The following is a 24,869-nucleotide window of genomic DNA, read 5'->3' on the forward strand; positions in this document are numbered from 1 at the left end:
CCTGAGAAGCATTTTGATGCATGTTGACAAACTGGTTTCCAGAAGGTAGCAGCACTTTTGGCTCCTAGTGGGTAACAGCAGTGTGAATATGTCCATTTCCCCAGACCTTGACCATCAGTTTTCTTTTACCCCCAAATTTTATTATTCAGATTTTAAACATACAGAATATTTGAAAATTTTTTTACAGCAGACACCCATATAGCTACCACTCAGATTTAACAATGGACATTATACTATATTTGCTCTCTCATCATCTATGCATCTCTCCTCCCTCCATCTGTTCATTTTATTTTGGGAGCGTATTTCAAAGTAAGTTGCAGGTACCAGTACATTTCACCCTCCAACATTTCAACATGCATGTCACTAACTAGAGTTCAATATTTGTGTATGGTTCTATGCTTCTTTGAGAAGAAACACAATGAAGTGCACTAATCTTAAGTATATCATTGGTTGAGTTTTGACAAATGCATAGACTTATATGCCCTGATTCCTATCAAGATATAGAATATTCCCATCCCTCCAGAAAGTTTCCTAGCCTAGTTCTGCCCATTCTGGATCTTCTTAACAATGGAATCATATAGTGTCTACTTTTTGTGAGTGTCTGGCTTATTTAATTCAGCATGTTGTGGAGATTCGTCCATGTTATTGCATCTAGCAATAGTTTGTTCTTTTTTGTTGCTGAGTAGAATTCCACTGTATGGATATATAGCAGTTGGTTAATCCATTTGCTTCTTGATGGACACCTGGGCTGTTTCCAGTTTGAGGCCATTATAAATAAAGCTGCTATTCTTTGCCCAGAATGAAGCAGGGCAAAGGCTAACAGAGTTTTTCCAAGAGAACGCACTGGTCATAGCAAACACCCTCTTCCAACAAACAGCACAAGAGAAGACTCTACACATGGACATCACCAGATGGTCAATACCGAAATCAGATTGATTATGTTCTTTGCAGCCAAAGATGGAGAAGCTTTATACAGTCAGCAAAAACAAGACCAGGAGCTGACTGTGGCTCAGATCATGAACTCCTTATTGCCAAATTCAGACTTAAATTGAAGAAAGGGAAAACCGTGAGACCATTCAGATAGGATCTAAATCAAATCCCTTACGACCGTACAGTGGAAGTCACAAATAGATTCAATGGATTAGATCTGATAGACAGAATACCTGAAGAACTATGGATGGAGGTTCATGACACTGTACAGGAGTCAGTGATCAAGACCATCCCCAAGAAAAAGAAATGCAAAAAGGCAAAATGATTGTCTGAGGAGGCCTTACAAACATCGATGAAAAGAGAAGTGAAAGGCAAAAGAGAAAAGGTAAGATATACCCATTTGAATGCAGAGTTCCAAAGAATAGCAAGGGGAAATAAGAAAGCCTTCCTCAGTGATCAATGCAAGGAAATAGAGGAAAACAATAGAAGGGGAACGACTAGAGAGCTCTTCAAGAAAATTAGAGATACCAAGGGAACTTTTCATGAAAAGATGGGCACAATAAAGGACAGAACAGAACATGGACTGAACAGAAGCAGAAAATATTAACAAGAGGTAGTAAGAATACACAGAAGAACTATACAAAAAAGATCTTCATGACCCAGATAACCACGATGGTATGATCACTCACCTAGAGCCAGACATCCTGGAATGCGAAGTCAAGTGGGTCTTAGAAAGCATCACTATGAACAAAGCTAATGGAGGTGATGGAATTTCAGTTGAGCTATTTAAAATCCTAAAAGATGATGCTGTGAAAGTGCTGCACTCAATATGCCAGCAAATTTGGAAAACTCTAGCAGTGGCCACAGGACTGGAAAAGGTCAGTTTTCATTCCAGTCCCAAAGAAAAGCAATGCCAAACAATGCTCAAACTACCACACAATTGTACTCACCTCACACACTAGCAAAGTAAAGCTCAAAATTCTCCAAGCCAGGCTTCAACAGTATGTGAACCATGAACTTCCAGCTGTTCAAACTGAATTTAGAAAAGGCAGAGGAGCCAGAGATCAAATTTCCAACGTCCATTGGATCATCGAAAAAGCAAGAGTTCCAGAAAAACATCTGCTTTATTGACTATGCCAAAGCCTTTGTGTGAATCACAACAACTGGAAAATTCTTCAAAAGATGGGAATACCAGACCACCTGACCTCCCTCCTGAGAAATCTATATGCAGGTCAAGAAGCAACAGTTAGAACTGGACATGGAACAACAGACTGGTTCTAAATAGGAAAAGGAGTATGTCAAGGCTGTATATTGTCACCCTGCTTATTTAACTTATATGCAGAGTACATCATGAGAAATACTGGACTGGATGAAGCACAAGCTGGAATCAAGATTGCTGGGAGAAACATCAATAACCTCAGATATGCAGATGACACCACCCTAATGTCAGAAAATGAAGAACTAAAGAGCCTTTTGATGAAAGTGAAAGAAGAGAGTGAAAAGGTTGGCTTAAAACTCAACATTCAGAAAACTAAGATCATGGCATCTGGTCCCATCACTTCATGGGGAAACAGTGATAGACTTTATTTTCTTGGGCTCCAAAATCACTCCAGATTGTGACTGCAGCCATGAAATTAAAAGACGCTTGCTCCTTGGAAGAAAAGTTATGACCAACCTAGACAGCATATTAAAAAACAGAGATATTACTTTGCCCACAAAGGTCCATCTAGTCAAATCTATGATTTTTCCAGTAGTCATGTATGGATATGAGAATTGGATTATAAAGAAAGCTGTGGGACAAGGAATTGATTCTTTTTGACTGTGGTGTTGGAGAAGACTCTTAAGAGTCCCTTGGACAGCAAGGAGATCCAACCAGTCTATCCTAAAGGAAATCAGTCCTCAATATTCATTGGAAGCACTGATGCTGAAGCTGAAACTCCAATACTTTGACCACCTGGTGTGAAGAACTGACTCATTTGAAAAGCCCCTGATGCTGGGAAAGGTTGAAGGTGGGAGGAGAAGGGGATGACAGAGGATGAAATGGTTGGATGGCGTCACCGACTCAATGGACATGAGTTTGAGTAAAGTTGGTGATAGACAGGGAGGCCTGGTGTGCTGCAGTCCATGGGGTTGCAAAGAGTCGGATACGACTGAGTGACTGAACTGAACTGATTCTTGTATAAGTCTTTGTGTGAACATATGTTTTCATTTTTCTTGAGCAGCTAGGAGTGGAATTTCTGGGTCATAGGGTAGGTGTGTATTTAGTTTTATAGGAAACTACTCAACCTTTTTACAAAGTGGTTATACCATTTTACATTCCGTCCAGCAAAGAATGATCTCCACCACTGAGTTTGAGGCTTCAAACACAATGGGCTTGTTACCTCCTTGGTTTTGGATGCTATACCTCAGTGAATTCCACTGAAGGTCAATGACAGGCTTGGCTGCTGTTGCCCTGGCAATCAGTTGGACACGTTGGTCTGTTTCTCATGGACAGGTGAATGGATGGCTGCCCAGCTAGGTCTTCCTGACCTTGAACTTGTACATTTGCTTTGTTGGAATTTGAACATTGGCTTTTCCATTTGTCCTCATTAAATTTCATTTTGTTGGTTTTCACTTAACCATCCAGCTAGTCCTGATAATGACGACAGTAGCAAACTCACACACACAATGTGCCAGAAAAAAAAGTGAAGAGTGTGGGTCATTCAGTCATGCTTGACTCTTTGTGACCCCATGGACTGTAGCACGTCAGCCTCCTCTGTCCATGGAATTCTCCAGGCAAGGATACTGGAGTGGGTAGCCATTCTCTTGTCTAGGGGATCTTCCTGACCTAGGGATTGAATACAGGTCTCCTGCACTGCAGGCAGGTTCTTTACCATCTGAGCCACCAGGAAAGCCCCCACCATGTTCCTGATGCTGAGCTAACTCATTCAGGCCCGAGAACAGTCCTACTGAGGAGCTGCTGTTACCCTCATTTTGTTGTTGTAGTTTTAGTTGCAAAGTTATGTCTGACTCTTTCAACCCCATGGACTGTAGCCTGCCAGGTTCCTTTGTCCATGGGATTTCCCAGGCAAGATTACTGGAGTAGGTTACCATTTCTTTCTCCAGGGGATCTTCCTGACCCAGGGATCAAACCCGTGTCTCCTGCACTGCAGGCAGATTCTTTACTGCCGAGCCACCAGGGAAGCCCTATTCCCATTTTAGACATCATGAAATTGAGGCACAGGTTAAGTAACTTGTCCAAGATGACCCAGTCATAAATGCTGGGAATAGAACCATGTGGTTTGGATCCAGACATCATGGTCTTAACCAATCACTCTTTTGCCCCTTTTTGGCTTCAGACAGCATCTGTCTCCATCTTCCACTTTCTCTTCCCACACTCAGCATGCTTCTAGGTCTTCCAGATTATTGGTTAAAAAGCACAACCAGGGAATTCCCTATTGGTTAGGACTCTGTGCTTTCACTGCTGAGGGGCTGAGTTCGCTCTCTGGTTAGGAAACGAAGATCCCACAAGCCATACAATGTGCCCAAAAAAGAAAAAAAGCAAAGCCAAAAATCCTATGGACCAGAGAAGTCCAGGGCCGAGGACAGAGCTTGGCGGCATAGCTCTAGGTCTCTACCACACTCTGTTTTCTCTTCATCTGTTGGGTTCTCAGGTTGTTTTCACCTTTTGGCTCTTACGAATAATGCTGCTGTCAAGCTTGTTAATTCTTATTTCATAATACTTTCTCATCAGGTTCCCCTTGACCATCCTCACTATGATGGCTCCCATCAAGGTCCTCATGGACATCTGTTTTGCTAAATCCAGTGGTCAGTTCCCATCTTATGTGATCTATCAGGAGCACCTGACTTGGTCCATCTCATTCTTCCTTGATATGGTTTCTTCATTTGCTCCTGCTTTTCCTTTGCCTCTTGAGGTGTTCCTTCCCCATCCCCCTTTTTGGTGCTCTCCGTTCCCCCATCCACCTCTGCATATGGGAAGCTCTCAGGGCTCTGTTCCTGGCCCTCTGACATGCCCCACCCCACTCCTTGGCGGCCTTTATGACTTTTCCCGAATGCCCGTCTCTAGCCCAGACCTTTCTGACATATCTGTCTGTCTATCTGACATCTCCACCTGGGTGGCCAACTGATGTTGCAACTCCCACCTGTCCTCCTCAAGCTTTTACTTCCCCACCTTAGTTCCCAGCAACTTGATCCTTCCTGTCGTTCCGATGCTCACATTTTGTTCAGTCTTGACTCCTTTTTTCTCTGATGCCCCACGCCCAATCCCTCAACTCATCTTATTGGCTTTAACTTCAAAATATATCCAGAGTCTGCCCACTTTTTATCAGCTCCACTGCTACCACCCTGGTCTGGGTTCCCACCAGCTCTACCGTGGAATTCTGCAGTGGCCTCACTGGTCTCCAGGCTCAGCCCTGACGCCTCCTATCTATCTCCAACATAGTGGCCAGAGGGATCCTATAAACATATACATCAAATCAGGTTAGTTCTTTGTCCTAAGCCTTGGGCGGCTTCTTATGTCACTCAGTAACAAAGTCCTTACAGTGGCCTCCAAGGCCCTGTGTCTCCTGGCCCCTTCTCTGCCTCATCTCCACTCTCCTCTTGTTCCCTTGGCTCCTAGCTGTTCCAGGAGCATGCCAGGCACTCTAACCTCAGGGCCTTTGCACTGGCTCTTCTTGTTCTTTGGGACTCTCCTCCCCTAGATAGCTACATGAAAAATTCTTTTCACCTCTTTCTTGTTTTTGCTTGAATTCACCTTCTCAAGGTGTCTAACAGCAGTTCTCTATTTAAAGGTTCAATACCCCTCACCCTGTCCACCCTCCTGATTCCTTCTGCAGTACCCTATTTCTCCCTGTAGGACTCATCATTGTCTGTACTATTATAAATTTCACTTCCTTGTTGTGTTTATTGTCCCCCCCACACTAGCAGTGCTTTTAGTGGGGCAAGGATTTTCCCCTCTTTTGTTTACTGATATGATTTGCCAGAAGTGAGTATGTCAGAGAAGGCAATGGCACCCCACTCCAGTACTCTTGCCTGGAAAATCCCATGGATGGAGGAGCTTGGTAGGCTGCGGTCCATGGGGTCGCTAAGAGTTGGACACGACCAAGCGACTTCACTTTCACTTTTCACTTTCGCGCATTGGAGAAGAAAATGGCAACCCACTCCAGTGTTCTTGCCTGGAGAATCCCAGGGACCGGAGAGCCTGGTGGGCTGACGTCTATGGGGTCGCACAGAGTCGGAAACGACTGAAGTAACTTAGCAGCAGCAACAACAGTTTGTTGAACGAAGGAAGGAAGAAAGAAAGTAGGATAATTTAGGAAGGGGTCTGCAATCTAAAAATGGGTTGGAGTCAAGAAAAGGTGGGCTTTCCGCAGGGCCAGGTGTTGTGGACATCACGGCTGTTTGCTGTGTAGCAGCAGGGGTCCTGTGACTCCTAACCCCTGTTTCCCTTTGGAACCTTTCCCCTCCCACCATCAGTCCATAGACACTGCCTGGGACTGATCCCACTCCTCACTCCAAGATGGGCAGTGGCTCCTTAGGCTATAGTGACTGGCTCAGGGCTGGGAATATTTCGTTGGCCTGGGCAATGAGACTGAACCCTAAGACTTTTGCTTACATTCTTGGCATTGGGCAGGCTTCTTTCCTCAAAGCTAGACAGGCGCTCAGGGCTGCCTGAACCACACTGGGCTGCAGATGTGGAAAAGGTCACTGTTAGGGCTGGGATTTGTTACTTCCTGCAGCTGGATCTTTTCATTTGAGCCCCATTTCACTGAGGCCAGTTTCTGTCACTTGCAGCCACTGACACTGTGCCTGCCTGAGCTCCTGAACTAGGAGGTGGGGAAGGGGCTGGGTAGGGTCGTCAGGGGTCCATCCCAGGTGAGAAGGGTTTAACACATGGAGGGCACCCAATGATCAGTGCTGAAAAGGGGGGAATGGGAACAGATTTGCCTTGATCCAGCCAGAGAGGAGCTCTCAAACTGTCAGGAGAGAAGGACATGGGCACTTATGGGGTGAGAAGGACTGAGGAATCCCTCCACACGAGCTGCAAGCTAAGCTGAGATGGATTGCACCCAAGCTTGGGGAGGGAAGTGGGAAGCGGGAGGTCTTCCCTAATAGAGCTCATTCCAGAGCTGCCACTTTCCCATCACCTCCAGTGCAGGAGGAAGAGCCCAATTAAAGTACACCAGGGACAAAGTGCATACCAGAGGGTGGAGTGTGGTCTTTTTTTCACTAGAGGTGTGTTTTGCCCTAGGTCACTTATTTTTCCCAGCTTCAGTGCCTTTCTGGGTAAAATGGGCTGAATCATGTCCACCTCATAGGGTTTCCGTGTGGGTGAAATGAGATAATGTGTGAAATGAGATAATGCGAAGAACTTAGCATGAACCTGGCTCACATAACAGTCTTAATAAAAGTCATCTGCCGTAATTGTTACCCGAGGTCTCAGCCCGTGATTGTTTATAGTGGTGCAGGCGCAATTCTTATAAGCACCAGCAGATGGCGCCCCGACCTCAAAAGAACCCATTCCTGAACTGTTGTCTGAAGGGCTGCGAGAGGGGATGGGCGGGGCGGCCTCTCTTTTCTCAACCAGTAAGACTCCTGCGCTGGGGAGAAGTGCCTAGCACGCCGCTCAGTTCCAAGAAAGAGGGGCCTGGATCACCATAGAATAATCAGTAGAGCCTCAGTTTTCCATCTGTACTGGGCAAGAGCATGGATTTCGGAGACAACCTGAACCAAGTTAAGGAAATACTTAGGTTGGTGCAGGTAAAGGACTTTCAGAATGAGCAAGCATCCCAGGACCGAGGCTGGTTACAGAGGTCCTGCGACTGGACCTTGGGGGCGCGGCTGAGCCTGGTGCCGAGGCAGAGGGATGACCCTATGACCTCTATTCGCTTCCTTTCTGGATGAGTGAGAGAGAGAGGGAACCAGGCTGTCCGGCGCGGAGGACCGAGAACGGTGCGTGGCCCTATGACGCGAGACGCTCTGGTAATTCTGAGTCGGGCCAGCAGAGGGAGACCGAGACCCCTCGTGGACCCCGCTCTGCTCCCGTTCTAGCCCGGAGCTCACCCTCCTTGGACCATCACGGTTAGCCGTGCCTCCCCGGGGCAGGAGTTGACATGTCCTTTTGCTTTGAAAAAAGCCTTTTCCTCTTCTTTCTGGCTTGCCTTCCTGGGGCAACGTGTAGGGTGAGGGGAAGGGTCAGATTCAACCCTAACTCTCTGAGCCCCATCTGAGCCCCATCCCTTGGACCTCCGTGACTTGGATGGGATCTACTGGCCATTCCATCCTAGCAGCCCCCACTTCCTGAAATGGGGTGTTGTGAACTCCCCAGAGGGTAAGGATTTGGGGAGCAGGAGATCCTTTTCTCAACCCCCCATTAATCCAGGCCTGGATGGCCAGCTGGACCTCCGGAAGCAGGGGGTGCGCCCCATCCCACCCTGGCCAGTTCCCAGCATTCTCCTTGGACTGGCTCCCAGAGGCCCACAAAGGCCCTCAGACAAAGTTCTGGGCCGGGCTTTGCCTGTGCCTGAGGCCTGGGCCGGCCGTCTCTAGGCGCTGAGAGTCCCTGGCACTCCTTGTGTGGCTTTGTCCACCGGCCCGGGGCCAGCGCCGGCAGGACCACGTGTGCTGGGGGTGGGGGGGCCAGGCAGCTCTCAGAGCCTGAGCAGTCTCCCTTCCCTCCTGCACGTGGCCCTGCTGTCCTCCAGGGGACCTTCTCTCCACCTCACCTTGCTCACCCTGCCTTCTCCTCTTGGCTGCAAGCCTCCCCTTCTTCAGGGGCCTGCTCCTATTCTACTGCTTATTTATTCATTCTACTCATTTATTCATTCATTTGTCCCCATCATTCAATACTTATTGAGCTCTAGCTACACTCCAGGCCCCTACTAGATGCTGGGGATCCAGTAATAACAAGATACACAGTTCCTGCCCTTTGTGGAGTTCACAGTCTGGGTGAGATTGAAGGCAAGAGACTAGTAACATCCATACCTAAAATTTGTTTTCATCTTGTGATAAATGGAGAGAAGCAGATAAGCTGCCTTCCCCAGGAAGCTCCACCTACAGAGACATTTCCCCTGGGAAATCATCTGTTAGGCTGTGAGCTGTGGAGGGAAGAACTTCATTTAGGCCCTGTACCCCACCCTCCCAGGGCCTGGCATACAGGCACACAGTAGGTGTCCAGTAAATGTTTGTTGAATGAATGGATGAATCATTAGCTTCATAGTGGGGTGGGGGGGCTGCTAATGAGAATGGCCTTTTCACATTCCACTTCCTCCCAGTTAACACAGGAATCACAGGTAATGTTGGGGGTCTACAGACAAGAACCTGGGGCTCCCAGGATTCCACCTCTGGCCACTCTGACTTCTTGCCTGCTCCTCACTGCACAGCTTTCCTACCTTGGGCCTTGTGAGAGTCCCATGGACCATGCGTATGTTTGTCCATCACCTTTCATGAATCCATTCTTGGGCTTTATCACTTTTTCAGTGGCTATCACGTGCTGGCCCTGGGCTCAGGAGGAGCTGGGGACCCAAAGAGGTGGGAGAAGGGTCCGTGCCCTCCTGGACCATGCAGTCCAGACAGTAATGGCATGGTGTAGCATGTGCCATGATGAGGAATGAGGATGGCACTGTTACAGAAGTGACAGAACAAAGTTCCTGCCCTCCTGGAGCTTATGGTCCAGTGATGGTAGTGGTGGGAGGGAGACAGACAGTAAGCAGAATAAGCAAGGAGACATGTAGTATACAAATGTGTGTTATGGAGGAAAGAGAAGCAGGTGAAGGGGAAATGTGGGTAAGGGAGGGAGTAGGATTTTAGATAGGATGACTGGAGAAGGTAACATTTGAGCAGAGAGCTGAAGGGGGTCAGGGGTGAGTCATGCAGCTACCTGGGGGAGGATGTCTCAGGCACCAGGAATAGCACACGCAAAGGCCCTGAGGTAAGAGTGTGCCTGGTATGTTAGAGGAATAGTCTGGAGGCCAGTGTGGCTGGACAGGTATAAGATTAGAGAGGTGACTGGGGGCAGATTGTAGTAGGACCTTGCAGCAAGACTTGGCTTGAGTCTTAGTGATAAGCGAGCCATTTGAGGATTTTGAGCAGAGGAATAACATGAGCTTACACTGAACAGGATCCCTTCAGCTGCAGTATTGGGAATGTTGATAGTGGGGCTGTGTGGAAGAAGGAAGGGACCAGGTAGGAGGTTATAGTAATAATCCTGGTGAGAGAGGATGGAGCCAGGCAGTGGCATTAGAGCTGATAACAAGTGGCTGCTTTGAGACTGCTTTGAATATAAATCCCATGGGATTTGTTGAGGGATTGGATGTGGGGGCTGAGAGAAGGAGAGGCAAAGATAACTCCCAGGTCTTCTGCCTGAGCTGAGGGAGGGATGGTGGTGACATGGGCTGCAATGAGGAAGGTTTGGTTAGGATAAGTTGGAGCTGCTTTTTGGACATCCAGGTGGACCCTTCAGACCAGCGGTTGGGTGTGTGGGTCTGACTTCAGGGGGAAAAGGTTGGAGCTTGAGAATCATGCAGTGAGAATCGTCAAGGTTTAGATGGGCCTTGAAGCCAAGGTGAGCTCAGCATGGTAGTGCAAGGGGGAAAAGACAGGCCTGAGCCCTGGGGCACATTGGCATTTGGAGGTGGTGGGGGAGGAGGAATCACCCAAGGAAAAGAAGAAGGCACAGCCGGGAAGGAGGAGGGGAACCCAGGCAGTGTGGGGCTTCAAAGACAAGAGGAGAACATATTTCTGGGAGAAGGGGTGATCAACTATGTCAAATGCGGCCAATAACCTAAGACAAGGTTTGAGAATTGACTTCTGGATTTGCATTGTACTGGTCATGTAGGACCACTATTGAGTCCCTTTGAACAAATACTCAGAAGAAGGTGGCCCCTCCAGGGAGACACGGCTATGCAGGCATGCAAAAGGGAGACCCCTCAGTGGAAAGGAAAAGGTGCGTCTCTCGGCCACATGTAACTTTGTAGCAGGCACCCAGCGAGGTGAGAGGACAGCAGACTGGATTTCAGCTCTCTCTCCACCCCTCTGCACCGCGGGGGCCTTGTGCAGTGCCCAACCTGGACATCTGTCCCCGGCAGCTGTGCTGGTGACCTTGATGAGTGGTGTCAGTGGAGTGAGTGTGGATGAGAGGGTGAGAGTTGCCTTGGAGTGTGCTCATGAGGGAATGGTAGAGGAATTGGAGAGCATGCACAGCTTTTTAAGGAGCTTTGCTGTAGCGGGCTGCAGAAAAGGGGACAGTGACTGGAAGGGTCTGCAGGGATGAGCGGACTCCACCAAGCGAGAGTGGGTGAAGGGGAAGACATCCAAGCCAGGGGACCCACATATGCAAAGTGAGGTCGTTAGGAGTGGTTGGGATGTAGCGGGGTCCTAGAATGTCACATTTGAGGTGGGAGGTATCAGGAGAGGATGCTGACTGGTGGGCTGAAGTCTCTGTCTTGGGGGTGGGGTTGGAGCACAGCTGGGCATACAGTAGGTGCTCACTGAGTGTCCTGGGATTGCTTGGGGAATTCCTTTCCAGCCTCTCCTCCAGGCCTCAGTCTCCCAGCTGGCAGATGGGAGAACTGGATGTTTCCAGTGTTCTCTGAGCCAGGGCTAGACCCGAATGCCTCCTCCCCAGTTGGCAGGTCTCAGGTCCTGGCCTCTTCTCCTCCCTGGATGCCACACCTTGTCCAGGCTGAGGAAGAGCAGGAGGCCCTGAGGCTGGAGGTCAGGTAGAAGCCTTATAGTGGCAGAGGCTGTGGTGAGCTGGGAACTGTGTCTCCTGCCCCATCTAGCCTTTAGGAGCTGCCTTCCTGAGACTCTCCCTCAGGAGGAGAGGGAGAAGTTGCTGATTCTTCCTTCCTAGAGAGATGTCAGGGAATACAGAGCATTTTGGCTGCTGGCTGGAGGGACGCTGACCTTGTTCTCTTTCAAGGTAAAAGTGGCTACAAGGAATAATAACAGTAACCCTCTCTCCATGCGCATGGCACCCAAAGCACACTCTCACTCAGAGCCTACCTGGGGCCTTGTGACTGACCCTTAAACCCTTTGAGCTAATCCCACCGGACATGGGAATATGAGGCTCAGGGAGGGGATAACAGCTGCCTGTGGCCATGCAGCCAAGAAGCAGCCATGGCCAGACCAGAACCTGGGTTTCCTGTCTGGCCAGCTCATGCCCCCTGCAGCAGGCACCCAGAGTTTGGAAGGTTGGAGAGCAGATCCTGCCCAGGGACTAGGTTCTAGTACCAATCTGGCCCAGATCAAGTGCAGAGACAGCAGGACCCTTCTTCTGTTGTCTCTTTTCACATGTAGTTAATAAGCCACACCATGTATGAGGTGCTGAGGGTACACTGTGAAGGAGGCAGACCTGTTTTCAAGGGGCTCAGAGTCTGTCTAGGTAGACAGAGATGAAATAATCCATTCCGTGAGTTGTTCAGTCGCTCAGTTGTGTCTGACTCTTTGTGACCCCATGGACTGTAGCACATCGGGCTTCCCTGTGCTTCACTCTCTCCTGAAAGTTTCTCACTTTCTTTTAACATGTTTCTTTGCATGAGAGATAGAGGTAGTGATATCTACACTGCAAAACCACTGGGAGGGTTAGATGGGGAGTCACAGAGGAAGCACCTAGCGTCACAGTGCAGTGCTCCAGACAGTGGCCAATGATGCTATAAACGTGCTGCTGTTGTTCTGTCGTGATGTCAAGTCCGACGCTTTGTGACTCCATGAACTGCAGCATGCCAGGCTTCCCTCTCAACTGCTCAGCTGTGTCTATAGGAGCAGACCTCCTGGCTTTTGCTTTTGGAATCTTAGTTTTCTCATCTGTAAAATAGGTTGTAGAACTGTTTTGAGGGTGAACTCTAACACGTAGAAAGCATTTAGTGTGGACTCTGGCACACTAAATGTGTGATGCACATTTAATAGAGATGCACAGTTGATAGCAAAAGTGTCACCAGGATGGATGAAACCTCAGCTCCGGCTGTAGCCCAGATGAAGCAGGAGGAGACTGATCGCAGCTCAGACCCTGAGCCTCCAGTTGCTGGAAGCAGGGATTTGAGCACTGGGTAGGAGTTTGTTGAGCTCAGCAGGACCAAGGCTTGATGGAGCAGAAGGTGGAATACTTGCAAAGATGTGGAGGTGGGAAGGAGGTGGGTGTAATGAACAGTCCTTGGGGGCTGGAGTGGAAGGAGAGAGGTGGAGAGTGGCTTCCTGTGGTAGGACTGGACTCTAATCTGATCTCCCTTCTCCGTGGTACGGTGTCTGCTCACCCTCCCTGCCTCCTCACAGCTCCTGGTCTCCCCAGATCCCTGTGGGGGGGGGGCCCTTTATCACCCCTCTGAGAGGGAATCTTGCTCTGTAGGAGGCTCACAGCCAGCATGTTCTTTTTAGTGTGTAGCCCAAGCACAATTCTGTCAACCACCTCCTCAGAGCTAGGGTCCTGGGCTGGGGGAGGGCTTCCCGGTGGTGACTCGCACTCTGTGGGGCAGCACTGGGCTCCTGATTGGCACTGGGACTCTGCACTCCTCGCTTCCCCCCACCCTGATCTCTCCCCTTTGTCCTTCTCTCCTGCACCCCTCCTCACTGCATTCCTTCCAGCTCTGTCTGGAGCCCCCTTACCCCCATACCCCAGGTCTCTCCTCCCTCTGTCCCAGTAGGTCTGGAGGTAGGTAGGAAGGGCTCAGCCTCCCTCTCTCTGGGATCGTCCACCGTGGTTCCTGCACTCCTGCTTCCCCTCTGTCCTTTGGGTCTCCCCGGGCGTGTGTGTGTGTGTGTGTGTGTGTGTGGTGTGTGGGGTGTGTGTGTGTGGGGTGTGTGTGTGGTGTGTGTGTGTGGTGTGTGTGTGTTGGGGGGTGTGGAGGGCAAGGAGTCAGACCACAGACCCGGGGGAGGTCAAGGACCCGCTCCCTCCTTCACCTCGAGGAGGGTGGATCCCGAGGGCTCAGGGTCTGGGGCCCTAGGTCAGGCTGAGCGGGCCGGTTGGGTCTGGCCGCTTGGCCCGGGGTTAGAGGACCGCCGGAGCTGCCTGGGCTCGGAGTGGGGGGCGGAACCTCGCAGCGCTCCCCTCCCCCACTTTCTTAAAGGGCCGGCGCGGGCTGGTGCGGGACGGGTCTGGCCGCCCCTTCTCAGCGGCGGGTCGGGTTGCGCGATCCGGCCCTCAGTGCAGAGAAGCGGGCAGGCGGGCGGGCGGCCTGGGTGGCCGCTGTCGCCTCGCGGATCTGTTCCTCCCGCCCCCCCGCCCGCAGTCCCCCCGCCCTTCTCCGCCCTTCCCGCTCCTCCCTCCCTCCTTCTCTCCTTCCTTCCCTCCCTCCTGCCGTCCGTCCCCCCCCCATCTCTGCTCTGCTTCTCCACAGCCGCGTCTCCGACACCTGAAGGGATAGCAGTGAGCGCGGGAGCCCCGACAGGCGGTGGCGGATCGGGACGGCCGGTCCACGGTGGCCTCCTCATGGCCCCGCCGTGAGAGACTGGACCCAGCGACCGGGAGCAGGAGCGGTGAGTGGGGCCGCTCGGGGCCACCTTGTCCCTGGGGCTGGCGTGTTCCCGGACCCCGCCCCTCCCGAAGCCGGGCTGGGGGCCAGGAGGGGCTGCTGGGGTTGGGGGGCTGCATGCTGGGTGGTGGCGCCGCCCTCCGCCCTCCGTGCCCGCCTGGGTCTGCTAACAAAGCTACATTGCGAGATCAATTCCGTGGCGGCTGGAGCATCCGAAGGATACGGTTGTCATGGAGATGGGGCCGAGAGAGGAAGCCCGGGATGGCAGAGTCTGGGCCAGGAAGAGAGGGCACCGCTAGAGAGCCCCAGGCCAGCCTGCAGGGAGGATTAGGGCGGGCAGCCCAATTGTCCCCTGATGCCCCCTCCCCATTTGTCTAATCTGAGTGTGTATGTGTACCTTGATGGGGTGCCAGTGGGAGCTTGGTGGCCATGGACCTGGGGTGTTCGGTGCCAGGCCTGCTGGCAGCTACCTTTACCACGGAGCAGCTTTGAGGATTTATTTCTGTTTCCAGTTTCCCAACTTTGACAGCCTAGCTTGGCGGCCAGGCCTCAGCGGCTCCCAGCTCTGCCGCTGGAGAGAGGCTTGTATGGGGGCGTGGCAGGCAGCAGCGGGCAAAGCCAGGAGGCACATAATGGCTATGGCAGCTGCAGGGAAGGAGGGGTCCTCGGAGTCGGGGGTGGGGCAGGGAGTCCAGATGTGGGGACCCTCTGCCCGACGGCCCCTCCCCCTACCCAGAAGGACGTATTCTAACTCTTGCTGTCCCTGGAGGACCTGGGGGCTCCCTGAGTCAGAACTGGGGGCATTGTCTCTGCACTGGTCCAGGGAGCTGCTGCCTCAGCCCATCCCTTCATCTTAGGGCCATCGTGGGGGGCCCTGGGAGAGAACTGGGGGCATCAGCCACAATGGAAGTGGATCTAAGAATTCCTGACAAGCTCAGGATAAACCAGGCTGAACTCGTGTGGGTGAATGAGGCGCAAGGAGCGGGCTCAGAGCTCGGTCAGGGTCAATGGGCAGCCTGGGCTTGGGGAGAGGCATTTGGACTTTCCTGGGTTCTCCAGCTCCTTTTTTCAGACCTTGGAAACAAGAGCTGCTTAATGGAGGATACTCAGACAGCTCGAAGGAGAGTGGGGAAGGGGCATTGGGATTACCTCCAAGCCTAATCTGTTGCCCTGGGCAGATATAGTCATTTTCCACCTCTTCCTTGAGAGGTTTAGAAATACCTCCTCCCAACGACACTGCAAATTCTCTGACCTGTGATCTCTGAATCAGCAAAATGGGCCAGCTGTCCTCTTTATTTACCTCACATCTCTCACGTCACACCCACTTTCCCTCTCAAGAGCCCCCTTTCCCCAGCCTATGGTGAGAGACAGTGCCTTTTGAATGGGGCCACTGCAGAGTTTGGTCCTGGTGGAAACAGGGCAAGTCCGCAGGTCATGGCTGCACCAGAGGGTTCCACACAGTGGGATGAGTGGGTGGGTGGTGGCCCAGTTCAAGAGAGGAGGTTGACTGGAAAGCCCTTGGAAGGCCTCCCTTGCTGGTGCCTTTGCAGGGAGGGACAGTGCTTGGGTGGCTTGCGACTTGTAGTCCCAGGAGTGTGCTATGGCAGCCTGAGGGGCTTCCCTCCTTGCTACTTGTCCTGGTCTGACAGCTACGGGTGTGTGCTCCCCAGCCGATCTGACCCTGAGTGTTTCCTGAAGTGGGGGGTGGAGCAGTTAGCTGGAAAGAAGGACTTGCTGCTCTTGACAGGACTGAGAGAGGGGTGGGAGGACATGATGTCACCCAGCTTCCATACTTGTGCATGGCCACGGTGCTCAATACTCTGTACACAGGGAGGTACACCCATTGTTCTGTTTAGTGGATACTTAGGCTCAGAAGGGCTTCCCAGGTGGCTCAGATGGTAAAAAATCTGCCTGCAGTTCAGGAGACCTGGGTTGATCCCTGGGTTGGGAAGATCTCCTGGAGAAGGGAAAAGCTACCCACTCCAGTATTCTTGCCTAGAGAATTCCATGGACAGAAGAGCCTGATGAGCTTTAGTCACCTGGTGAGCTATAGTCCATGGGGTTGCAAAAAGTCAGCTCAAGAAAAGTTGCTTGTAAGTCTCCTAGTTAGTAAGTGACAGAATCGGGATTTTCACTTGTGCGGAACTGATGGCTCAGTGGGTAGGGATTCTGCCAAGACACGGGTTCAATCCCTGGATGGGGAAGTGGTACCCTACTCCAGTATTCTTACCTGGAAAATCCCATGGACAGAGTAGCCTGGCAGGTTACAGTCCATGGGGTTGCAAAGAGTCAAAAATGGCTGAGCACAGGCACAGAGAACTGTTTGAAGCTGGGACTTCTGTCCCCAATCTTCCTCTTCTTCCTTGGAGATGCAAGTTAGGAGGGTGGTGGGACTGAACACCTCTTCTGGAGCGAGGAGGTGAATTTGGAGAAAACTGAGGTGCTCAGCTGGGGTCGTCTAGAGAGCCAGGATTGAGGCATTCCCTTCCCGGACAATGCTGGCTTGCAGGAGAACGACACTGCCTCTCGCGACAGACGATGGTGTAGACATTCTGTGCCAGATGGTCTTTTCCGGGAAAATCTGTTTTGAGCGGCATCTTATGTCTGGGCTCCATATTTAGCCTGGCTCCTCACATGGGAGGATACACTCAGGCTGTTGCCCCTTGGGGGGTTTTTTTAGGGAGTGGGCCTGGGCCAGACCCAGCTCCTTGCTATGGCTCAGGCAGAGGTGGGTTAGGGCCCCTGCTCCGGATAGCCTTGCCCCAGCTGAGGGCTGCCCTACTGGTCTCCCTGGGCCCTGGTTGTTTCCCATAGGGCCTGTCCTTCTAAACTGGTGTGTCCATATGTTAGTTTGACCCCGTTTAGGGGGTGAGTCGCTCCAGGACTGTGTCTGCTTGGCCCGGGTGACTCTAGCATCCAGGCTGGGCCCGCACCCAGTGTGCGGGCTACTGCATGAGAACTGCCCTTTCCTGTGACCCCTGTGCTTCCACAGCCAGCCCTGAGCTCCCCTCTTTAGAGTGTCCCCCTCCACTCCCTTCCTCCCCCGTAACTTTTTGTCTTGTCACACCTAATCATACAGTGGACTCTCGCTGTATGAATATATATGTGTACACCCATATATACATACCCTTTGCCTAGAGACCTCCATTTGTCAGTTATTGACATTTTGCCCACATTTGTTTTTTCTCTCTCTCTAAAACTTCTGAAAGTAAGTTGCAGACATCATAGCACTTCAGCTTGAAGTACTCAGTATAAATTTCCTAAAATGAGGACATTTTTCTACAATACATAATGTTGTTGTTTAGTTGCTAAGTTGTGTCCAACTCTTGTGCAGCCCCATTGACTGTAGCCCCCAGGATCCTCTGTCCATCAGACTTCCCAGGCAAGAATACTGGAGTGGGTTGCCATTTCCTTCTCCAGGGGATCTTCCCGACCCAGAGACTGAAGCTGTGTCTCCTGCATTGGCAGGCAGATTCTTTACTGCTGAGCCACCAGGGAAGCCCAATTTGTAATGACTATACTGTGAATCATATCCAAGAAATTTTAATGATGCAATCTAATCTCATATAATTCCATATTCACATCTCTCTAGTTGTCCTGTAATGTCCTTTATAGGTTAAAAAAATTTTTTGGATAAAGAATGGCTTGCATTTAGTTGTATCTCTTTAGTCTTTTTTAACCTAGAACAATTGGTTGTTTTTTTTTTTTAAGTCTCTTATCACATTGTCAGTTTTAAAGAGCCCTGGTCAGTGTTCATGTAGAATGCCCCACATTCTGGATCTGTCTTACTGCTTCCTCATGAGTAGATTCAGGTTAAGCGTTTTGGGGTAAGAATATCCCATAGGTGATGTCGTGTCCTTCTTGTTGCCTCCCATCAGGAGGCACTTGTCATTAGCTGTGCTATAATAGTGGTTCTAAGTTAGGTCACTTGGCTAAGGAGTCCCTTTGTTTCAGTCCTGTTCCTCCCTCTTCCCTACCTCCAGAAGCTTCATCCACCTGGTTGTCTGCATTCAGACTACACTCTGGAGAAGGATGCTTAGGCAGATACTGACGGGGCCTTCAAGGAGTTCACAGCCTCAGGGGTGTGGATGGGATGAGCCGCAACTCAGGGCAGATGCTGTCAGAGTGGGGAAGAAGCCCCGAGAAAGCAGCGAGGGGCACAGGCTGGGGGGGACAGCAGAGAACCTGGGGGGCAAGACAGGAAGAAAGGGGATGGGGCCTGGACCACCGCTGGCCTAGAATGTGGGCTGACAGCTGGCCCTTTCCCCAGGGCACCACGAGCTACTGAAGGGTTTTAAAGAGTGGAGCGAGGAGGCAGATGTGAGTGCTTGGAGAGGCACTCTGCAGTAGGTGGCGTGGATGGCAGGGCCGGCATGGTGATAAAGACGGCAGGAGGCCCTGACATGGTCCAACACAAGATGTTGGTGCACTGATCTGAGGCTGCAGCATGCAGTGCATGGGGGGGTGGGGTGGGGTGGGGTAGGGATTCGTGTGGTGGCCCTGCTGGGATGGGGGGGCGGTGGAGAAGGGATGGAGTAAGGAGAGATTAAGAGGCAGAGTGATGAGACTGGTGTCTGGTGGGGGAGCGGTCACAGGGTGGCTTGGGGAAGCTGTGGAGAATGCTGTTTTCAGTGTGTGAGGTTTGGGGTATTTTCCAGGTCAAAGGAACAGCATGTGGAGAGCTTACCAGGTCTTGGTGGCCACCTGTGACCACCCTCTTAGGAGCTTGTTTGGGATGAGGGTGGAGGGAAGGCCACACACAGCACGCAGTAGGGGGCAGATAGTGGGGCTCTCAGGCACCAGCAGGGGTGGGCCTTTGAGGGGTTCAGGGCTGGCTGAGAGGCAGCTGCCACTATGAAAGTCAGGATGAACACTGCCTTGCAGGCCCCCCAATTCCCTTACTTCATTTTGCTTCTTCCTACTTGCTTGGCAGAACCCCCACCCTGGTTAAATCCAATGCCTGGTCTGCCCTCCGCCCTCTGTGCTGCTGAATGGGGCTAAGAAAATCCACTGCCCGACTGGTCTCACTTTTAGTTCAAATCCATGAACTTCAAGTGGGTCCTTAGCGCTGCTGCACAGTCCCACATGGGTCCAGGCCCATCCCCTCACTCCCTACCTGGTGGCTAGTTCACTCTTCCTGTTCTGCCTTCAGCCCTAGCCTCTCTCCTGCAGTCCACCCTCAAAGCAGAGGACATTGCCTCCTACTTCTTTGAGAAAGCAGAAGCAGTCTTCGGACTGCCAGTGCTGTGTTCATCCATCCATGGGCCTCTGCACCCTTGGGTCTGCCTTTCCTCATCCCTGTGGGTGAAGGGTCCCTGCTCCTGGTTTAGGACACCCTCTATTGTGCAAGAGATCCTGTCCCCTTGTGGAGTAGAGGGGGAACTATAATGTGGGGGGCCCACACTGCTGCAGCAAATGCCCCCTCCTGCTTTATAGGTTCCCCCTTGACTGGATCATTCCGTCAGCAGATATCTTGTTATTGTTTCTCCTGTCTTAAAAGATGATTCTCGTTTTCTTCAGCCAGCTATCCCTGCATCTCTGTGCTCCCCTTTACAGCAAAACGGCCCAGAAAGGTTGTCCACTGACTGCTCTTCTCAAAGTCACCTGTGACCTCCGTGTTGCTGCATGCAGTGGCCTCAGTCCTCATCTATAGCATCTGACACTTTCAATCTCTCCCTCTTCCCTGAAATGCATTCCTTGACCTCCAGGACATCCATTGTCCTCTTCTCCTCTGACCTCGTGGCTGCTCCTCAGTCTCCTCTCTCGCTCCCGCATTATAACATTGGAGTGCCCAGGACTCAGCCCTTGAGTGGCTGCTCTTCCTCGTTTGCATTCACTCTTGAGCTGACTTCATCCAGTCCTGTGGCTTTACACACCGCCTACATGCTCTCAGCTCCCAAATTTGTATCCCAAATCTTGACTTCTCTCCTGAGCTCCGATAACTCACTCAGCTGCTTGACCGCCATGTCTGCTGGACACCTCAAACTCAACTTGTCCAAAACTGAGCTCCTTTCCTCCTGATTTTCCTTCCTAAACTTGCTCCTTCCAGTCTTCTCCATCTCAGGAATGATGCCTCCATCCTTCCAGGTGCTCAGTCTCCAAACACTGGTGTCATTCCTGACTCCTCTTTTTCTCTCCTACCTTGTGGACTGTCCATCAAGAGGTGAGGCTTTTACCAGTCCCCAGGTCTCCCATTAGTGGGCTATGGCTGAATAGGAGGGTCAGTTTCAGAGGTGGGGGCAGAGAGGCGATCGTGCAATGGCCCAGCACAGACCCTTTCACGCTTGCTTTGTACCACATGCTGCTTGCCCTCAACTGGGCCCAAGGAGACCACAACCTTTGTCAGACCCTGTGTGAAGCCTGAAGCAGAGACAGGAGAGGACAGGGGAAGAGGAGGGAAGGAGGGGAAGAGGGGACTTGGCAAGGGAGGGGTTAAGTAGCATGACATAATCAGGAGGTTGGGAGAGGGTGAGGAGGAAGGTCTCAGGGCAGAAGGCAGAGAAGAGGCAGGGTAGATAGAGAACAACATGAGGCTCAGGAGGGTGTGGGGTAAGTGAAAATTTGGCAGGGAGAAGGGAGTATGACCTTTCTTGGTTATCTCTTCTGGCTGAATCAGACTGATGGGAAGCTGCTCAGAGTTTGAGCCCCTGGGGTCTGCCCTGACCCAGGCTTTTTAGCCAAGACAGGACTTGTTTGGAGGACTTGGTCAGTTCACTGTAGCTTTTGGGGTTCAACTCTCAGTCTGCAGACTCATGGCTCAAATGTGGCTCAAGAAGCAGTGAGTCCCAGGTGCCAACTGAAGTTCCAGGAAGACAGGCAGCAGCCAACTTAACCAGAGCATCCTTGTCCTCTGTTGCGCCTCATAACTGAGGGCTTGCCCTGCAGGGAAAGTTGGCTGAGGGTGAAGTCACCACCTATAAACATGATTTGGGGTTTGACAGCAGGCGCTGTGAAGTTCATCAGTGTTGAGGGCTCTCCAACCAGCATGCAGATGTATGCAAATGCTAAGCAAATGGAGGTGCCAAGTGGCTGGAGGGTGCAGAGTGAAGTAAGCTGGGGGATGTCAAAGAATGACCTTTGCAGAGCTGGGCCCAGGGGCTCCTAAAGTCCCAGCAGGCTGTGGGGCACATGCAAATAAGATGCAAATGTACACTAGCTCTAGGAACCTCTGCTTGCTGACCATGGGAAAGGAGGCCTTTTAGACCCCCATGACTCAAGGCAAAGCTGGTTCCCCAGGGGCCAGGCTGAGATGAGGAAAGCTGGGTGGTGCTGGGCTCCTGGTTAATCCCAGATTGACATCACCCATAGGGTATGGGTGCCTTTTAAGGAAGGTCCAGGCCTCTGGCCCTTGCCCTGCACTTGATGTGGCTTTTGTGCCTTGAGCTGGAAAGATTGGAGGGAGCCTGGCCTGGGGCCATGACTGTAGGGTCCTCACCTGCCTCAGGAAAGGGAGGGGCACCCTCTCTGTCCCACCTTCCTGGTCCCCACAGGAGCCATTCCCCTGCTTTCACCCTCAGGCTGAGTCTCTGATGCCGCTGCCTCAGAACCTGCTCTGACAGGCTGCCCAGGGCAAATGTCTGCTGGGACCTTTGGGTGTCCTGGACTGCTCTCCTGTGCATTCCGCCCCCAGCGTGGGCAGCCAGCTTGCTTCCCTGCAGACCTGAGAGATGGTTCTGGAAGAGCAGTAGCTGCTGCCCCTCCCTGAGCACTTGTGCCGACTCTGAGCTGAGCCTCATACCCACAGCATCTCCTTTGTCTTTGCTGCAACCTTGAGAGGCGGATGCTGTTAGCACCCATGTTGCTGAGGAGCGTTCTGAGGCTCAGAGAGGTGGGCACCTGTCCCGAGGTCACACAGCTTGTGGGATTTGAAGCTAGGTCTGTCTGACTGCAGGGTTAGGGCGCTGACCCACCCTCCTGGACTGTCCCATCTGAGGCACTTGTTGCTGCACAAGGTGGTCCAAGCTGAGAAGACCAGGTGAGTAGAGGGATTAGGGTCACTTTGGGGAATGGAGGCAGGGCAGTTCTCAAGGCTCCTGGCTAGACATGCCTATCCTGGACACCTCTCCTGCCCTGGGCAGGTAGATCATGGAGGAAGCACACACCCAGAGCTGACCTGTGCCTAGGAGTGTGCTCATAGCTTTGGGGTGACAGCAAGGTCCAGACCTCCAGACTCCTCGGCTGGCAGAAGTTATGGGGAAGCACAGTGAGCTGTGTGATCCAGGGGCCCCACCTCCCTGGTGCCTGTGCTATCAGCGGCTCAGCAGGTTCTTTTGGAGGCCTGGAGTGCACAGGGTTGGGCTGACCCAGGCCCCATGAGTAGTATGGGGTGCAGCTGGCCAAGGTTTGTTCTGAGCACTTAAGGCACGCCTGCCCTTTTCACTGATTACCTTATTTAACATCCTTGTGTGTTCATGTGTGTGTGAAGATTCCAGCTTATGTGCTGAAATCTGGGTGAGCTGAGGAGTCAGTTACTGTCACACAAATTTGGGGGAAGGGCAGTGAGCCACCGGGGGTGTTCAGCTTGGGTTCCCAGGAGGCAGAGAACAAAACTGAGAATGAAAGTTTTCCAGCTTTTTTTTCTTTTCTTGCAAGTAGGCTTCATGAAACTCTGAGTGGATGGTGTCAGAGGTGGAAGGCCCTTAGGGATGGTCCAGGCTGGAGTTCATGCCCGGTTTCTGTGGATGGGCCATAGGGGTCCATGAGACTCTCAACACACACACAAATGTTGTGCACCCTGTGAGTCTGTCTGGAGCAAGATCCAGAGCTCCATCAGAGGCTCAAGGAGGTCTCAGGCTTGGAAATGGTTGGGGATCTCTGATGCACAGAGGGAAATGAGGCCAGAAAAGGGTTTCCTTTGCCCAAGCTCCCCAGACCCCGAAGGGCAACACCTGAGTGCCTGGCTCCCAGCCCTGCTCTCTGGGACGCTGTGAGCTCACTGTTGCCTCTACACTGACATTCCAGGATGATTTTCTGTGCTCCCAGTCCCCACATATACCCTGCCTTGGACATCCCACCCACTCTTAGATTTGGCTTGTCCTGGCTAGTATTCACATCACCGGTCCCCTATCCTAACTCTGCCTCATGTTCTTCCATTTCTCATAAGTGGGCCTGTACTCCCCCATCTCCCAAATCCACTCAGCTTCCTGATGCCACAGGTGTGGCTGTGGTCACTGTGGGTACCTGTCTTCCCCACCCCCTGCTCTAGCCTGAAGCACTGGGTCGTCCCTGCCCTGCCCTGGCTTCTCCTAGAGCAGAATGGTTTCAACACCAGCTGCCCAATGATGTAGGTCTGACTTCCCTAGACCTTGGCACAGGCCTGTGGACTCCTCATCTCACCTCACATCCCACTGGGGGACCACCTTCTGAGTGGCTGCTGCCTCCCTCCGTGTGTTTTTGTGTCTCAGTGTGTGTGCATGTGTGTTTGCGCCCACAAATGCTGTACCGTGTGCTTGCTCACAGACATGTGCACAGGCGCCTGCACCTTTGCATCTTCCCTCTGTCTTATAGAACATGTTGGGCCCTCCAGCCCTTTTCTTGAGCTTTTCACACTCTCTGGCTTGGGTCCCAGCCTGGAAGGCACTTTATGAAGTTATCCCTTTGACAGTCCTGTGTCATTATTCTAAGCAGACACCAGCCTTGTCACTTTCCACCTTTGTGACCCTCAGCGTGGTCCTCAATCTCTCTCAGTCTCTGCCTACAGTGGGGATGATGGTAATCTCTAGGTTTTCATTTGCCAAATATTTAAAAAATGACCACTGTTTCCCAGGCCCTGTTCTAGGCTCTGGGGGAGACAGCAGTGAACGTGACCTAGTCCCCACCCTCACTGAACTCACCAGCTAGTGAGGGAGATGGGCAGAAAATAAGGAAACAAATGGAAAATGGGGTTTCAGGTCTGCTAAGTGGTGCTTAGCAGACACAGTGCTCTGTGAAGAAATGTGAGAGTGCTAGGTACTCAGGGAGGACCTCTCTGAAGAGACAGCATTGGAGTTAAGCCCTGAGTGACAGAAGAGGCAGTTACTTAAAGATCTAGGGAAGGAGCATTCTAGGCCAAGGGTACAGCTGGTGCAAAGGCCCTGAGGTGGGAATGAGCTCAGGGAGCAGAAAGAAGGCCAGCGTGGCTGCTTGGGTGGGGGATGGGCAAGGGCCGTGAACCAGCTCAGGCAGGGCCTTTTTAGGCCATGCTGAGGCAGCCAGATTGGTGATGGGAGCCGATGGGGTTACCAGTGAGGGAGGGGGTGTGATGTAATTTGTGTTTTCACAACTCACTCCAGCTGCTCTGGGGGGAGTGGGAAGGGGGCTAGGGTTGTCATAGGAACACCTGAGACCTGGCCCAGCCAGAGTTCCATTACCATCCTGGGTCCCATCTTGGTTGGTGCTGAAAAAGAGGCTGCTCAGCCCAAGGTTATCCCAAGGGCAGTCCACAGAGCCACCGCCTGGAGTGGGGCCTGGTTCTGGCTGAGGGAGGAGGCA

The 24,869-nt window shown here is 51.9% G+C and overlaps 1 protein-coding gene across 5 annotated transcripts in view; it reads left to right on the forward strand.

The window, feature by feature from the left end:
* Positions 1-24,869, forward strand: part of PSD2 (pleckstrin and Sec7 domain containing 2) — a 108,289-nt gene that overhangs the window by 43,798 nt on the left and 39,622 nt on the right. For 2 of the 5 annotated variants that reach the window (XM_020908445.2, XM_070465470.1), the window contains one exon: positions 14,265-14,403. The gene's annotated coding sequence lies outside the window, so the exon portion shown is untranslated. Of the gene's footprint in view, positions 1-14,005; positions 14,404-24,869 lie in introns of those variants that run through there. The other 3 variants (XM_070465471.1, XM_020908446.2, XM_070465472.1) reach the window with 2 other exon arrangements.

The sequence above is a fragment of the Odocoileus virginianus genome, chromosome 3, assembly GCF_023699985.2.
Source record: "Odocoileus virginianus isolate 20LAN1187 ecotype Illinois chromosome 3, Ovbor_1.2, whole genome shotgun sequence".
Classification (NCBI taxonomy): domain Eukaryota; kingdom Metazoa; phylum Chordata; class Mammalia; order Artiodactyla; family Cervidae; genus Odocoileus; species Odocoileus virginianus.